Below are 14,995 nucleotides of genomic sequence, written 5' to 3'. Positions count from 1 at the left end.
TAAAATATATTATAATAAAAATAAATCACTTTGAGTTTTAAGATTTTCAGTGAATCGTGCATAGTAATGAAAAGCGAATTTCACCTTCCCTCTTCAATATCCCATGCACAAATCCCAAATACCATCTCCAACCGTATTTTAGAGTGTTTGCACACTGCTGAGCTACGGGGATGGTCACGTGAGGATTAGTTAGAACCAAGCCCCGGCAGTCTCCGACAAGAGCTCATAACTTCCACCTTCGACAGTAGGTAGAGAGATGAAGATCGATGCACAGATGAAAAGCTGGCAAGCGTCAGATATGGTCGGCAAGCGTTAGAGATTTTTAAGCTTGAAAATCAAGGTCCCATGGTATTATGATTGGGAATATTTAATTTGCAAGCCCAATTTACACTACAGATCGGGATATGTGAGCACTAAGCTAATCTACCAGCATTGGGACTATGCCCCAAACAGGTAATATGGTGAGGGATGCAAATAGTTGTACATGTGCCTTCGACACCCAGGTTAGTTTGAGATAGATTTCAAAGTTCCATAAAACAAGGTCAAATTAGTTGTATGTGTAATCGAAGGAAAGCTCTAGCTGAGGGTCTCCCCCACTCTTGGATCAGACATACTACAAAGTAGGACTCATTTGAGATAATATATGGGACAAAGTACATTGCCTTGGAGGATTAATTGCATTTGTCCGAATTTTACAATAGTTATTTTAAGCGGACACTTTCCCCGAACAATGCAGTGAAAGTGTAACAAAAAGATTTGATTTTTTATAAATAATGCGATTTTTCAATTTCTTTCTTGCATTAAAAAACGTTATTCAGGCCCTGCGTTAGCGTCTTGTGTAAGGCCAAAACCACAACAATCTAATGCGCTAACCTCAGCCCTCTCTTGCGCCATCTCTTGCCTTCAAACCTCCTGCCGCAAACCTCAGCCCTCTCTTGCTCTCAAGTTACGCCCTTTGAGGCCATATACTCTCTGTAGCAAGCAATCTTCAACCTTCAAGCAATCTTCTTTGTAGCAAGCAATCTTCTCTACAGCATATGCGCCTTAACCACTACGAATCGTCAAGCTCGGAGTTCGCATAGAAATCGTCATGGGGAGAAGGGAGTCTTCCTCGGCTCGAAAGCCTCCTGCCAGGTACCTTTGTAAACTACCTGTAGCCATCCACGCCGGCGTGGATGGCTACAGCTAGTTTTTTTTTCAATGTTTAAGATGAAGTTTTGTAAGGTTTTGTAAGGGTACTAGTTTTAATTTAATTATTGACAGTTTTTAAGAATACAGAAACCTGTCCTAAAGCTTTCTACACATTACAGAAGGCTAAACTAAAGTACAGGAGAGATGCATTCTTAGCCTAATCTCTTGGATAAACCAAACTACTGCATACCCTCTATTGCTTTTGTGATTGATGGTGTCTCATAAATTCTGTTAGAACTGGCTGTAGCCATCCATGCCGGCGTTGGTGGCTAGAATGAATTTTTGAATGTGTGAATTTAGCTATAGATACGCTCTCTCTTGATATTTGCAGAGTTGCACAGCTTCTCTTAGAACTGTCTATAGAAATTCATGCCGACGTGGATGGCTAGAAAGAGTTTCTAGGGACAAATGTTTTCAGAGTTTTATAGCTTCTGTTAGAACTGGTTGTAGCCATCCACGCCGGCGTGGATGGCTAGAAGGAATTTTTGAATGTGTGAATTTAGCTATAGATACACTCTGTCTTGAGATTTGCAGAGTTTCATAGCTTCTCTAAGAACTGTCTCTAGCCATCCACGTCGGCGTGGATGGCTAGAGAGAGTTTCTAGGGACAAATGTTTTCAGAGTTTTATAGCTTCTGTTAGAACTGGCTGTAGCCATCCACGCCGCGAGGATGGCTAGAAGGAATTTTTGAATGTGTGAATTTAGCTATAGATACGCTTTGTCTTGAGATTTGCAGAGTTGCATAGCTTCTCTAAGAACTGTCTCTAGCCATCCACGTCGACGTGGATGGCTAGAGAGAGTTTCTTAGGACAATTTTTTTTTGCAATGATTCATTCTCAGTAAGCTCCTTCAAGATGTCCACGCCGACATGGATGGCTAGAAGGAATTTCTCAAGATGAAATTTTATAATTATGCATGCTTTCTTTAAATCTGTTAGCTGCCTCTTGTTATCCATGCCGACTTGGATGTTTTGGTGGATGATCAATAAATAAAGTTTTTGATTTTTTAAATTGACTCTAGGCATCCGCGTCGGCATGGAGTCCTAGAGGTAGTTTCAGTGAAGTAAATAAATTGGTTTTTGTTGTGTTTTGCAAGTCCTTCAATTCGTGGACGAGGTCGCAGAGGGAGACGACTCTCTTCAACTTAGGCTTCAGGTATATTAGAGAGCAGTGATCAAATAAGTGCAGTATCTGTCACTGATATGACAGAAGGTTTGGAGACACAAGAAGAGGAGATGAAAAGTCAAGACTTGGGGCTTGGCTCCATAAATGAAGTTGATGAATCTCTTGCTCCACAAGAGGAATGTTTACAAATAGTGCCTTATGTTGTAAGAGCTGAAGTAGCAATGGATACTGGGACAGGGGATGAGCACAAGCTATACATGCATAGAGGACAAGATATTCTTCAATGTACTCGCATGTTTAGTTGTTTTGATTGTCCACCGATTCCTTTATGTCGATTGATCCCCTATGCAAGGGTGAGAGGCTTAAGAGATGATGTTAGTGGATTGAAATCTGCTTTTGCAAAGGAGGGCTATATGCAAGAAAAAGGAGCTTTTACTGTTTCAATTTGGAATTGCAAGAAGGAGGAAGCTTATGTTACAGGTGTTTCCTTTCTCCACTTTGATCTTTTCTACTTTCTGTTTCTACTGTGTTTTTTGTTGTTCTCATAAATAGTAGTTGAGTATGCTTTTATGTCTATGCTTATCTATTTTGTAGAGGACCTTCTTACTTCATGGGACCCAATATGGGTTGATATACATAAAGAGTTTGAAATTGAGCTTTCTAAAAGACCAAATCTTCAAGCCCTTTCTAATAAAATGTTCTACGTTTGGGAGGGTAATCATAGAACAGTCGCTTGGACGGATGCTATTAAAGAGAGATTCTCCACTGATCGAGAGAAACATTGTAGTGTGCTTTGTACAGTTATTGAACCTACACGAGTGCCAAAGATAGCTCTTCTTAGTAGCTTGCAAAGAATGAATTTGTAAGTTTTATGACTTTCCATATATTCTATCAAAAAATGTCTACGTTATGTTTTTGACTATGTATGTATTGTATATGAACTTGGAATAGCATGAACACACATGCTCTTGTGGTCACCCATCTTAGGGATGAGCTTGTCAACTGCTCCCACATTTGTGCAGCAGATCATGAAGATTATGTAACAGGGCTTCCAGAAAAAGATCAAAAGTTGATTGCTGCAGTACGTAAGAAATAATCGAAGGGTGTGGAGCCTTGGTATCCACTTACTCGTCGATACTTGGGAAATCTCTTATACGATGTAAGTGTCTTTGGCCTAATTTTTAAGAAAGATCTCGTGTTTGGTTTTTTTGAAAATTATGTGTTTTCAATTGTGTATTGAAGGATAAAATATCCAATTAATTGAGCCAAAGAGTATGTGCTTGTTTTTTTGCAAATTATTTATTTTTAAGTATGTGTTGAAGGTTCAAATGTCCAAGGAATTGAGCCAAAGAATAGAGCAAGCTAGGCAAACATTGACAAATGAAGAACTTATAAAAGAGGAGGAGAAGATATTGAATGATTTAGCACTCAAATATGGAGAGCGTGTTGGAAAGGTGGTTGAAATATTTTTGTTTAGGTATTTGCACATAGTGTAATAGATGTTTAAACTCGGTTTTTTACTCGTTGCTCAAATACTGCAGTTACTAAATATTGTTGATCCGAATCTTGGACCGGATTGGATGGTTCGAGTTCTTGCACTCAAGTGGGGTCCTGATAGTTGGGCTACGCTTGAGAAGCTGAACTTGATTGCTATGCATGATGCTCCTGTCTTGAGCAAACTATTATGGGTTTCCTTGCTTGAGGCAGACAAGATTACTAGAGCATCTTATGGTTTAAAGAAAGGAGATCATGTGTATCGCATGTAAGTGAAGTTTCTTTTGACATTCAAGAATCTTTGATGTACGATTGCTAGTTTTTTGTGATTGTTTTAGTTTTTCCTCATCTTCATTGTTATGTAGTTGGATTCGTAGAGAAGGCCTTCTACAAAGGATATTTGAGAGAGCCACAAAGTTTGTGGAGGACTTAATCAACATTGTTGGTGGTATTTTGTTGCCTCATGATTGCTCTCTTGCCTCTTACTTTGAGGAGCTCAAGTTTGAAGCATGACCCTATCTTTTTCCTTTGGAAACCTCTCTTGAAGCTAAGACAAAAGATGTTGACAAGAAAGCTATGAAGAAAGTGGACACAGTACGCATGGCATCTCAACGGCTAGCCTATAGGTCAAGCTCATCATACTTTTATTTCAAGCTTTTCATAATTACAAAGTTTGTAGTGATGTTATTTTGTTTGATTGTTTTAGATTTCTATTATCCTTGGTTGAAAAAGGCTTTCTTCCAGGGATTCCATTCTTAGCTAAGCAGTGGGCACAACTATCTACTGGGGAAGAATGCATGTACTCCCCTTCCATACATAAGCTCACTACTTGGGAGATGGAGACATGCCCATGGTGGATAGACATGGCTTCTGGGCATGTATTGGCGAGAGGGAGAGAGCTTCACGATACCATGAGAGTTGGTGGCGCATCCGTCGATGTGCCTCTACCTCCTAGAGTGAATGAGGTAATATCAAGTAAATGGTTACTCAAAACAGACTGAACCATGATTTGTTGAAGATCTTTAAACTCTCTTCTTTCTTGACTTATTTGTTTTACATACTGGTCATATTGTGTTTTATTGCTTTTTCTAAGCTACAAATACTACTCACAAGGGAAAGGAGGTGATTGTTGAGACTAGGGTGGATGAAAACATGGAGCGAGAGCATGGTGAGCTATCACTTACGATGCAGACGTTTGTATGTTCATTTATTGGAGTTAATTCACTTTGTTTAGCCTCTTGTATTGCAGTAGCTCATGGGGAGATTGTTGCAAAGAAAACCATTTCTTTTGTCTACATCGTTGATATTCCCTTGTCTTCTCTGTCCTCATTGTCTGACTCACGATGCATGGCCATTTCTAGGGACTACATAGCCATTGCGGCTGATTTTAGGGCCGGTGTTCGACATCCGACATGAATTCATGTTCATGAGCACATGGGATCTGCACGCTTTGATGGGACCTTGTGCGTGCGTGGTGGGAGAACAGTCGCATGGGCTGCTGATTTTATTTTTTTGGATCTTCCCTTTGGTGGTTCCCACTTAGCCTCCCCTGTTGTACCCCTTTGGGATGTTTGTAGTGAGGATCATGTTCGTGCAGGCATGCAACTTGCATATTCTACTTTGTCAGACTCTGGGTGGTTGTTGATCATGGTCTCTATGACAGGTTTGTGCTTCAATCTTAATTTTATACAATACTTGTTGATATTTTTGTTGTATGTTTTCTATTGTGACTTTAGAAACCTCTTGCAAGAGATACCATTGGCTGGGTTGAGAGATTTTGTCGTGCATCAGAGATGACTATTCATCGTCGCATTGTAGTCCTTCATCATGGAGCTTATGGTTATGGTAATAGCTTTGTTGGTCGGATTGAGGTAATGCTCTTCTACATAATTAACTTCTTTGTTTCTCATTTTGGTGTGTTATTGTTATTTTTATTGTTCTAATTGTCTATGTGGTGGTGTAGTGTCGTTGTTCTCTCTTACTTATGGTGCATACGGTTGGCATGCAACCACCTTGCTTTGTGGTTGAGAGCACTCCTCTATTCAATCGACTTGGCATGCAACCTTTGGATTCTTACATGATGCACCATCTTCCAGAGTCTTCTCTAGCGAGATCATCATCCGGGGAGCCATGGCGTGGTGGCTTGCAACGAAGTCATTCTTTTATTGCATGTTTTGTGGAGCTTCTTTGTAGGCCTGGAGGTCTTTGTTTGGAGTTGGGATGTGGTACATCACCCGTATTAGCAGCATGCTTAAGCACAAGGCGGGTGTGTGCAGCAGTCGACAGTGACGACACTTTGATTTCAGATTATGTGCAACCATTACTTCGCCCTAAAAAGCGAAGCAGAGAGGGGGCCTCCACCTCTCTTGATGTTGATGATGTGGGTGACATGCCTTCGCGTGTCAACCCCTTTGATGACTAGTGAGAGTTCATCTTACACTTCATTTTCCCCCACTATTTTATGTTTCCATCATACTTTTATGCTACTTTGTCACTTTTTGGTATCATTGATTGTTCAGTATTTGAAAATTATGGATAATGATTCAAACAACAATTTGAGATTTCTTATGTTTCAATGATGAAGGTTATGTATTGCTTACATGTGGATTATGAGACTTACCTTTTTATTTTTGTATGGAAGTGTGTTGCCAGTTTTTGCTGAGGGGATTGCAAAAACCATGGCTGCTGATATACGATACGATTTTGACACCCACAAGAAGTGTCAGAGGCGCAATGTTTTTATTGATGACGAGTGTGACTCTTCATAGTCATGAGATAGAACCATAGCATTTCTTGTTGTTGTTAAAGTGTAGAGGCATGACATGTTGCTCTCTATATTCCACTAAATATTCCACTTGTTATCTTATAATCCTAAAGAAATCTCTCTTTTTTGGTTATAAGATATGACAATTGTCTCTTAATATAGTTTAGAAACTTTGTAGATGTATGAGCATTGTTGACTAAATTTAAAGTTAAAATTAAAATTATGGTGTTGAATGTAGTTGTGGATCATTGCATGGTTTGTAATAGCTTTGCTATTTGCTTGGGTTTCTCATTGCTCAACATCAAGCCTCAACTGCACAAAAGAATCTAAAGTCTAATTTTGAACAATGCTATTGCTACGATTACTTAGGGATTCTAGAAAAGATTCTCATTTTGAACAGTATTATTGCTATCACTTAGGGCTTTAAGTAGGATCTTCATTCATCTTTCTTGACAAAGCCCATTTGGTTTCTTTATTCATTTGCTCGGATTTTCCTTCGCTCTACAATTCTCGCTCGCCACATGGTAGGACTCATGGCACACATACACACACACTTGATTAATTGGCAGTGAGCAAAAAATAAAGTATAAAATCATGCAAGATTAATCAAGATGCCATTGCTTGGTGCTTGCATTACATATATCATGAGTATACTCATGAATACATTCATCCGAAGCTCTTGATGAGGGCTTCACATGAACACGTGTATATACAAGTACCTATTGTTATCAAGCAAGTCAAATGACAAGTAAAAGAAAAGAAAAGAAAATAAAACACACAACTAGAACTCAATTCAATTATTAGTAATCATCGGTGAGGGTAGTGGCCGTGTAGACTTGCCCAAAACGAATGATGGAGATGACTAGAATTGAGTTATACTGATCTAATCCTAAAGAGTTATGAATCGGTTTAGTGCTTAGGAAAAGAGAGCACTAAATCTATCTTAGGGATCCAATTAACATAATTAGGAGATACTAGTTACTTACAAGCTCCGATACCACTTGTAAAGTTTGATTAATTAAGGCGAAAAAGGGTTAGTTGCATTCATGGTAGTAAGAGCTCCATAATAATTAGGAGAAAAACAAATTAGAGAGATAACACTCAATGAGAATAGACTCGCTTGATTGATTAGGATGAAAAGAGCGAAATACAAGCTAAACAATATGGCCTTATATAGCTTTAGATTGGAAAGGTGGCATTTAATGTTAGAGAGTGATTTCCATCACACTTGGGAGAAGGGTCAAATATCATGTGGCTAGTATAGTGAATAGAATGTGACTATAAAGAAGCATATAATTAGGGAATTCTATGTAGTGGGATGCATACATGCACATAATGGTGCATGATTGATATTCTTGGGTTTAGGGGTTGGTCACGCATCGAGTGTAATCTAAACGGCTTTCCCAACATCTGGTGGATTGCACATTGTTTGCCTTTTGTGCTACTATGTTTGATGCTCCTATCTACTATAGAGTTCACCTTTATTGACATGGCTGATCATGCTTGTAGCAGGTAGTTGCATGAAGATTGAGGTTAAGGGTATGAAGAAGGACAAGATAATGGATATAATGAAGGTTGGCATGGATATAGTGTCACTTGGGGAAGCTATATGCCTCATAATGGGAGCTATGAACCTTATCAACAATGGTTTTGGAATTGTGAGGTACTTTTCTTTTGAGCATTCTTTCCTTTTGATTGTTTTTGCTCCATAATGCAAGTCACAAAATGCCTCATTCTATTTTTCATATGTGATTGGTAGTCTCATTAATCTAATGTGCTTATCTTCATATTTTCAGTTTGCAATTGCACATTCTAGTTACCAGATGTGCTTTTACTATCCTTGGGTATTGATGGTCTTTTGATTATAGGTGCAAATCAACCCAGATTTTGTGCCCTTATTAGTATCCCAAATTTTTTGGTTCGTACTTACTACTTAAGAAAGCTTTGTGTATAAGGTGAGGGCCAGAATTGCTCAAATGGAATGTGCACTTGCCAGTAGTATAGAGTTATTTTTTGGGTTTGATGTAGGATCATGGACCTCATCTATATCCCTAATGTTGCTACTTCTACCATCTTGCCGACTTATCAATGATTGATGCAAACTCAACAAGTCAGGTAAAATCAAATTTTTTGCTGCTATTGAAGAAACCAATTAACTAGAGAATCACACATAGAACATGTATTTATGCAAACTTATTGATAATTTAAAGTAGTGCATAAACATAAGTCATGCCAAGGCACAAAGGACATACATAGGCACATCATTCACTCTTGACAATTAAAGTTATATACATGTATCAATGCATGTAGCATTAGGAAATTTTGGAGGTCATTTGGAGGGCCTTATTGAAGAGAGAGAAAAGAAGGTGCAACCAATGAGCAGCAACCTTACGTAACGTAGAGATGCATGGAAAACAACACAAAAATGAAAGAAAACATTTTGAAATATTGGGTTTTGTCGCGTTTTTGTAAGGTAACTTCCTCGTCTCACAAAGTAGGGCCCACTGCCAGTGTCCGTCAAGTTGCTAACACCTGACTACTGATTGATAGCTAACTCTCTCCCTTCATTAAAAGATATCCACTACCTTTATGAAAGTCTTTCAAAACTCATTCTCCTTGCATTATACCTATGGCTTCGTCTTCTACCCGCCCAAGAAGTTCTAGAGGTTGCTCTACACTGTCCCCAACTAGCCTCACCATTAATGTGCCAAGAAGACCATGTAGTAGCATAAGCACTATCTCAATCTCAAAATCTCTCACTATAGATAATAGGTGGCAAGAGCAGAGGATAAGCAAAGGTTATTGGGTTCTTATGCAACCAAGAAGGAGAAAAAGCTCGAAAGCAACAAACATGTTTTGTTCTGCATGGAAAGCAAGAGTTCCGGATTTCACACTCAAGGTTGGTAAGAAGACTGTGAAAGAAGTCTTTGTCCAACATGTTTTCACTCACTCTGATGTGATTGCTAATGGCGGCAATGTATCCATGGTGCAGAATCCACAGTGCAACTGTAAGTTAATTATTTAGCACTCCTCTATAAATGTTATCTTACATTTCAAATGTGAATTTGTTTTTTTATTATCTTATTATAGGTATATAATTATGTTATACAGATTTTTGTATTTATTTCTATTCTCTTACATTCATAGATGTTTATCCTTCCTCATATGAGGAATGGGAGCCACTGGAGTGCATTATACATCTCATCTCTGTGACCCATGCTCATATTGGGGTCTTGCAATATGCTGGCAGAACTAGCAAAAGCATGGCAGACGAGGGTATTTTCTTCTATGACCATTTCTATCGACTCAATCAAAGGAATCAGAGAGGAGTGTTGGTAAAGGTTCCACTACCAACCAACTGGAACTCCGTGGATTGGCCCGTTCCCGATACAACAATGAGTGAGGCATTGAGGAGCACGCTCTATAGGGATGTTCAGAGGTCTCTCCGAAACTCTGTACCCACTAAATTGGTGAAAATTGCAATTTTTTGTCCTGTTGGTCACTTTGTTGAGTTATTTCATACCTGCAAAGTACATGTTGCTAAAACTATGCTGCTCTCCAAATCATTTGATTTCCTCTTGTGTGATAAGCTTCTTGATCAAGGGTGGTATGTGAAAGAAACAGATGGCACATGTTGCGAGATTGATCTTAACACTTTCATTATCAAGTATATGCTTGTGACACGCCATTAATAATCTCCTTTTGGTACAAGCGTTCTCACATTGTTGAAGGTTGCTATGTGCTTATGGATCAAGAGGCAGCAAGTTTGGCAACAAAAAATGCTATCATAGACGTAGAGGTGGTGGACAAAGACCTAAATCTTATGAAAATAATTACAATAAGGCAGCAATGCAATCTTTTGCAACTTTGACATGACATAGTGGAGGAGACTGCCGACATTGACTCCGTAAACTTTTATTTCGTGCTGGGCGGAGAAAGAGTAATGCAACGAAGGGAGAAGCATTTTCTATCTAGAGATCTTTCTAGCCGTATTCAAATTGTGCCCATGTAATCTAGCCTAAATGGATTCAACAAAATGTACCTTTTTTGACTAGTTTAATCTTAATATCAAGTGTTTGCTCAAGGCTCTCTCTCTCTCTCTCTCTCTCTCTCTCTCTCTCTCTCTCTCTGAGTATTCGAAACACATAGATAGGTAGACAATATCAATTTAAGGTATAAACAATGACTTACTAAGTACATTTTTAAGTACAAATTCCGATGTGCTCAATGGTCTTAAGTACATTGCTTGCATGTATGGGACCAAAATGTCCACTAGGTAAAAATCGTGAAGATGCCCTTCAAATGAAGGTGGGGAAATAGTAGTGCGAGTGGATTAAGTAAACCCTTATGTGGTGTGTCATCAATCAACAATGTATTGAGAGCATCATAAGGCACATTGATATGTTCAAAGGGCTTGTTGAAAAGTGGTACATTAGCTTTTGTTGGGTGGAAATGTCCCGCAATGGTATTACAATTTCTTTGACTATACGCAAAATAAAAATCCAATCTCTGAATTTCAGCCAAATTGCAAACTATGGTAACAAGGGGATTCAGGTTTTGGGCTTGCATTGAAGACCAGATAGCAACCCTAAAATGTGGAATCAAAAAATTTAAAAATTCCTTTGTGCTGGTGGAATTACTACTTTGAGGATTCCAAAGCGGAAACTACATAAATGGAAGAACTCTGTATGTACACTGTAGTATGGCTGTCGTAGCAGTAACAATCCATTGAGATCCAAGATAATTAGTCTCTATAATCATTGTGTGCATAAAAAGAAGTAGTTAGAAACAAAAAAGAGTATATTATTTAAGTACAATGGATATTACTGGAACAACCATATCTACTTGAAGCAAGAGTCTATACTTGTCATTTCTAATGTTGACATTCTGTTGTTGAGTGGTGATGTTCCCTTTTATATTGCCAAGGGTATCCACCTCTTGTGGTTGTAGTACAAAACTCTTGTGTTTCCATGGCCGAAGGGTTAACCTGTTCTCTTGTCTATTCTTGGCTTTGATTTGCAATGTTGGCCTCCTCCTCTACATGGTCAAGATACTCTGTATCTCCTCTCGGTTTTGAAGAGCTCTTCACATCAGCAATTATAGGAGATTGGACTCCCTCATATTGATCATGTGCCGCATCCTATGCAAGAATAATAGGCACTCCCTTATCCTCTCTACTTGGCCTAGAACCTCTGTTGTATTCCTCGTCTCTGAGGAGCATTTTACATCTGCATTTTCAAGGGCTTGGTCTACATCACATTGATCAACCCCGACTTTGGATTCAATCGCTCCAATTGCAAAGCATACATGTGTCTGTTTGTCTAGTATGGGGTCAATTTTAGGAATTTGGTTTCCAGTGGTGGAAACTGGCATGACTTCCTCATCACCACTCATTGCTAAAGTTATTATATGGTCGTTGACAAAATTGTCTTCTGCAACTAAAACTCTTGTGGTTGAAAGAGATAGTAGATGTTGAATCATTGAAGCGCGGTACCTTTGTAAATATTCCAAGGTATAATTTTCCACAACATTCTGCAAAATTAGGTTAACTTGTGGTCAATACTTTAATTAATAATAGCACCAAGTTGGTCCAAACCATAGCAAGGAAATACCTTTGACATAAATGGATTCAAAGAAAAAAAAACTCTGTAGTATGTACTCTGCATGGAGAAGACATCTCCAACCACAAGAAGTTGGATCTGTCTGATTAGGCACTTTAACTTTAAAGGTTGACTTGTAGAGTTCATGATTTCCACAAAGCCTTCCATAGACATGAAGTAATATTTTTACACATCTATGAACAGTGAAGGTTATTTTTTATTAACAATATTGAGGTCATCAACCATAGCCCAAATAAACACTCAAGGTTTTATCAACACTCACACTCTTATCTCTGAATGTGTTCCATGTATGGAGTTGATAGTCCATACCACTTGGTTGTCCAGTTCAATGCATACAAGGCTCCAATGATTATTTGATTCATATGGTAACACCAGAGTTGTGACCTGAAGCATTAGACAGTGGACAAACCATGTCTTCAAAGAGGGGTGTTTTTTATTCGGAGTGGCACAGACAACTGTGGATCTAAAACATATATTTCAGTATGGGTTTCTTGAGGGAGTTGGCTCTTTATTGAGCTACAATAAAAAACAAGGATTTAATTAGAGACCAAGTACAAAAAAAAGGATCTTAAAGGTAGAGAAGAGCACTTACTTTAGGCATAAATCAACAATAGAGTCTGTAATTTGTGCATTGGGATCATTCAAAATCCCAATATCAGCAGAATCCAGTGCTAATTGCCTAGTACCATCAGCACGTTTTCTTCTTACTAGCAGACCTTTCACATGATTTCTTTGCAAGCCCTGGTCCTCCCCCTGCCTTCCTTGCTGTTGCCTTGGTTCTTGCCATTCCACTGTAAGAGAAAAATGCAAAGGATCTCTCTCTCTCTCTCTCTCTCTCTCTCTCTCTCTCTCTCTCTCTCTCTCTCTCTCTCTCTCTCTCTCTCTCTCTCTCTCTTTGTGGATCACGTTGCGTGCGCTTAGCTTTGCGACAAAAAAATAGCCTATTGTACGTCGTCATCCATAAGTGGATGGAGAAAGATTTGAAATCTAGATCATTCCTTTTAAGAAACAAGCCTCAATTTTATTGATGATTAAATAGTGTGTAAAATAGTAATCTTGAGATGTAGTACTCTCTCTCTCTCTCTCTCTCTCTGTGTGTATTGATCACAGTGCGTGGGCTCAAAACCAAGCAAAGAAAACAATCCATCGCGCGCCGTGCTCCATTTTGTGCAATCCCACTCTTTCTCTCTCTCTCTCTCTCTCTCTCTCTCTCTCTCTCTCTCTCTCTCTCTATATATATATATATATATATATATATATATATATATATATATCTTCCTCTTTCAAACCAAGCAAGCAATAAAAAACACTATCTCTGTCACTCTCTCTCTCTCTCTCTCTCTCTGTCTTCCTCTTTCAAACCCAACAAACACTTAGAAACTCTCTCTCTCTCTCTCTCTCACTCTCTCTCTCTCTCTCTCTCTCCTGTCTCTCTCTAAGCTCTCTCTCTTTGTCTCTCTTCAACTTCAACAACCACTTTGGAAATACCTCTCTTGGTGAAATTCAATTGGAAGAAAATGCTTGAATGAGCCTTGCGCCTTGATTGCAGAGGTTGTCTCGGCGGTAGGTGTCTCTCTCACTCTCTCTCTATCTCTCACAGAGGTTGTCTATTTTGTTAGGTCTCTCTCTCTCTCTCTCTCTCTCTCTCTTGTAGAGGTCATCTAGGTCGCTCCCTTTCTCTCTCTCCCTCTCTCTCTCTCTTTCTATTTCATTCTATCTCTCTCTCCCTCTCTCTCTCTCTCTCTCTCTCTCATCATGAATTGAAGTGTGCATTTGTTACTCTAAATGTACACGCATTTTTGGGTTGTTAAAAAGTTCTTATTGTGGTCGTACCACCCATTTAATGCATGTCCTTGTAGCACGTGTACAATAATATTCGGCTTGCTTCATTAAAAACACCAACGATAATGTCTATTACTCCATGAAAAGGGGGGGGGGGGGGGGGAGAGAGAGAGAGAGAGAGAGAGAGAGACTTAAGAAGGCCTCTGCTTCCTTCAAGGTGCAGGAATTAGAAGCTTGAAGACCCAAAACAACATTCCCAGTCCTGAATCTCTACTCCAGCAACAATGTCTAGTTCTAGCAAACGTAAAGTCAATCTCTTCACTTTCATTTGGTCCATAGTTTAGTTGTTTTTAGGAAGTGTGCTTCAAAATATAAAAGACCATTTCACAATTCACCAACCAATATTGGATCACGACGCCCCAGTAATGTTGTGGACATTATTTTTCATACTTCGTGCGCCGTGATCCTCTTTTGAAATTGTACAAACGTTTTTTTTTGAAGAATAATATTCTTTGTTGTTTTGGAAGGTATTCCATTGTATGAACGCCCATTAAATGGATCACGGCGTGCCATTAGTGTTGTGGACGTTCGTTTACATACTCCGCGCGCCGTGATCCTCTTTTGAAATTGTACAAACATATTTTTTGAAAAATAATATTATTTGATGTTTTGGTAGCTATTCTATTGTATGAAATCCCTTTAAGTGGATCACGGCGCGCTTATACTAGCTCTGTGGATTTTGATATATGTACTCTGTGCACCGTGATCCATTTGTATGGCTTTTTCTCTTCACAACTATAAAGCAATTTTGCATTCTATCCATACTAATCATCTTATGTTATTGTCTATATGATTAGTTGGGAATAACTGTGAGATACCTAGCTATAGTTTGTTCAAAACTTATATGATCATTTGGTGCTCTTCATTTTATTTATGTTTGATGAAACTTATATTTGTGAGTATGAAATAAATGGCAGGATTAAGATCACATAGGAGGAAGAGGTAGAAAATAGATCCCG

At 38.8% G+C, this 14,995-nt stretch overlaps 2 pseudogenes; both read left to right on the top strand.

The window, feature by feature from the left end:
* The first annotated feature begins 1,090 nt into the window (after nt 1-1,090).
* Nucleotides 1,091-4,322, top strand: LOC147426164 (uncharacterized; annotated as a pseudogene).
* Nucleotides 4,323-4,720: 398 nt separating this feature from the next.
* LOC147426163 (uncharacterized) overlaps nt 4,721-14,995 on the top strand; it is a 174,020-nt pseudogene continuing 163,745 nt past the window's right edge.

Source organism: Adiantum capillus-veneris, chromosome 24 (assembly GCF_014529385.1).
Source record: "Adiantum capillus-veneris isolate H3 chromosome 24, ASM1452938v2, whole genome shotgun sequence".
Taxonomy (NCBI): domain Eukaryota; kingdom Viridiplantae; phylum Streptophyta; class Polypodiopsida; order Polypodiales; family Pteridaceae; genus Adiantum; species Adiantum capillus-veneris.
Note: the sequence above shows the minus strand (reverse complement) of the source record. Positions and strands in the feature narration are given on the sequence as shown.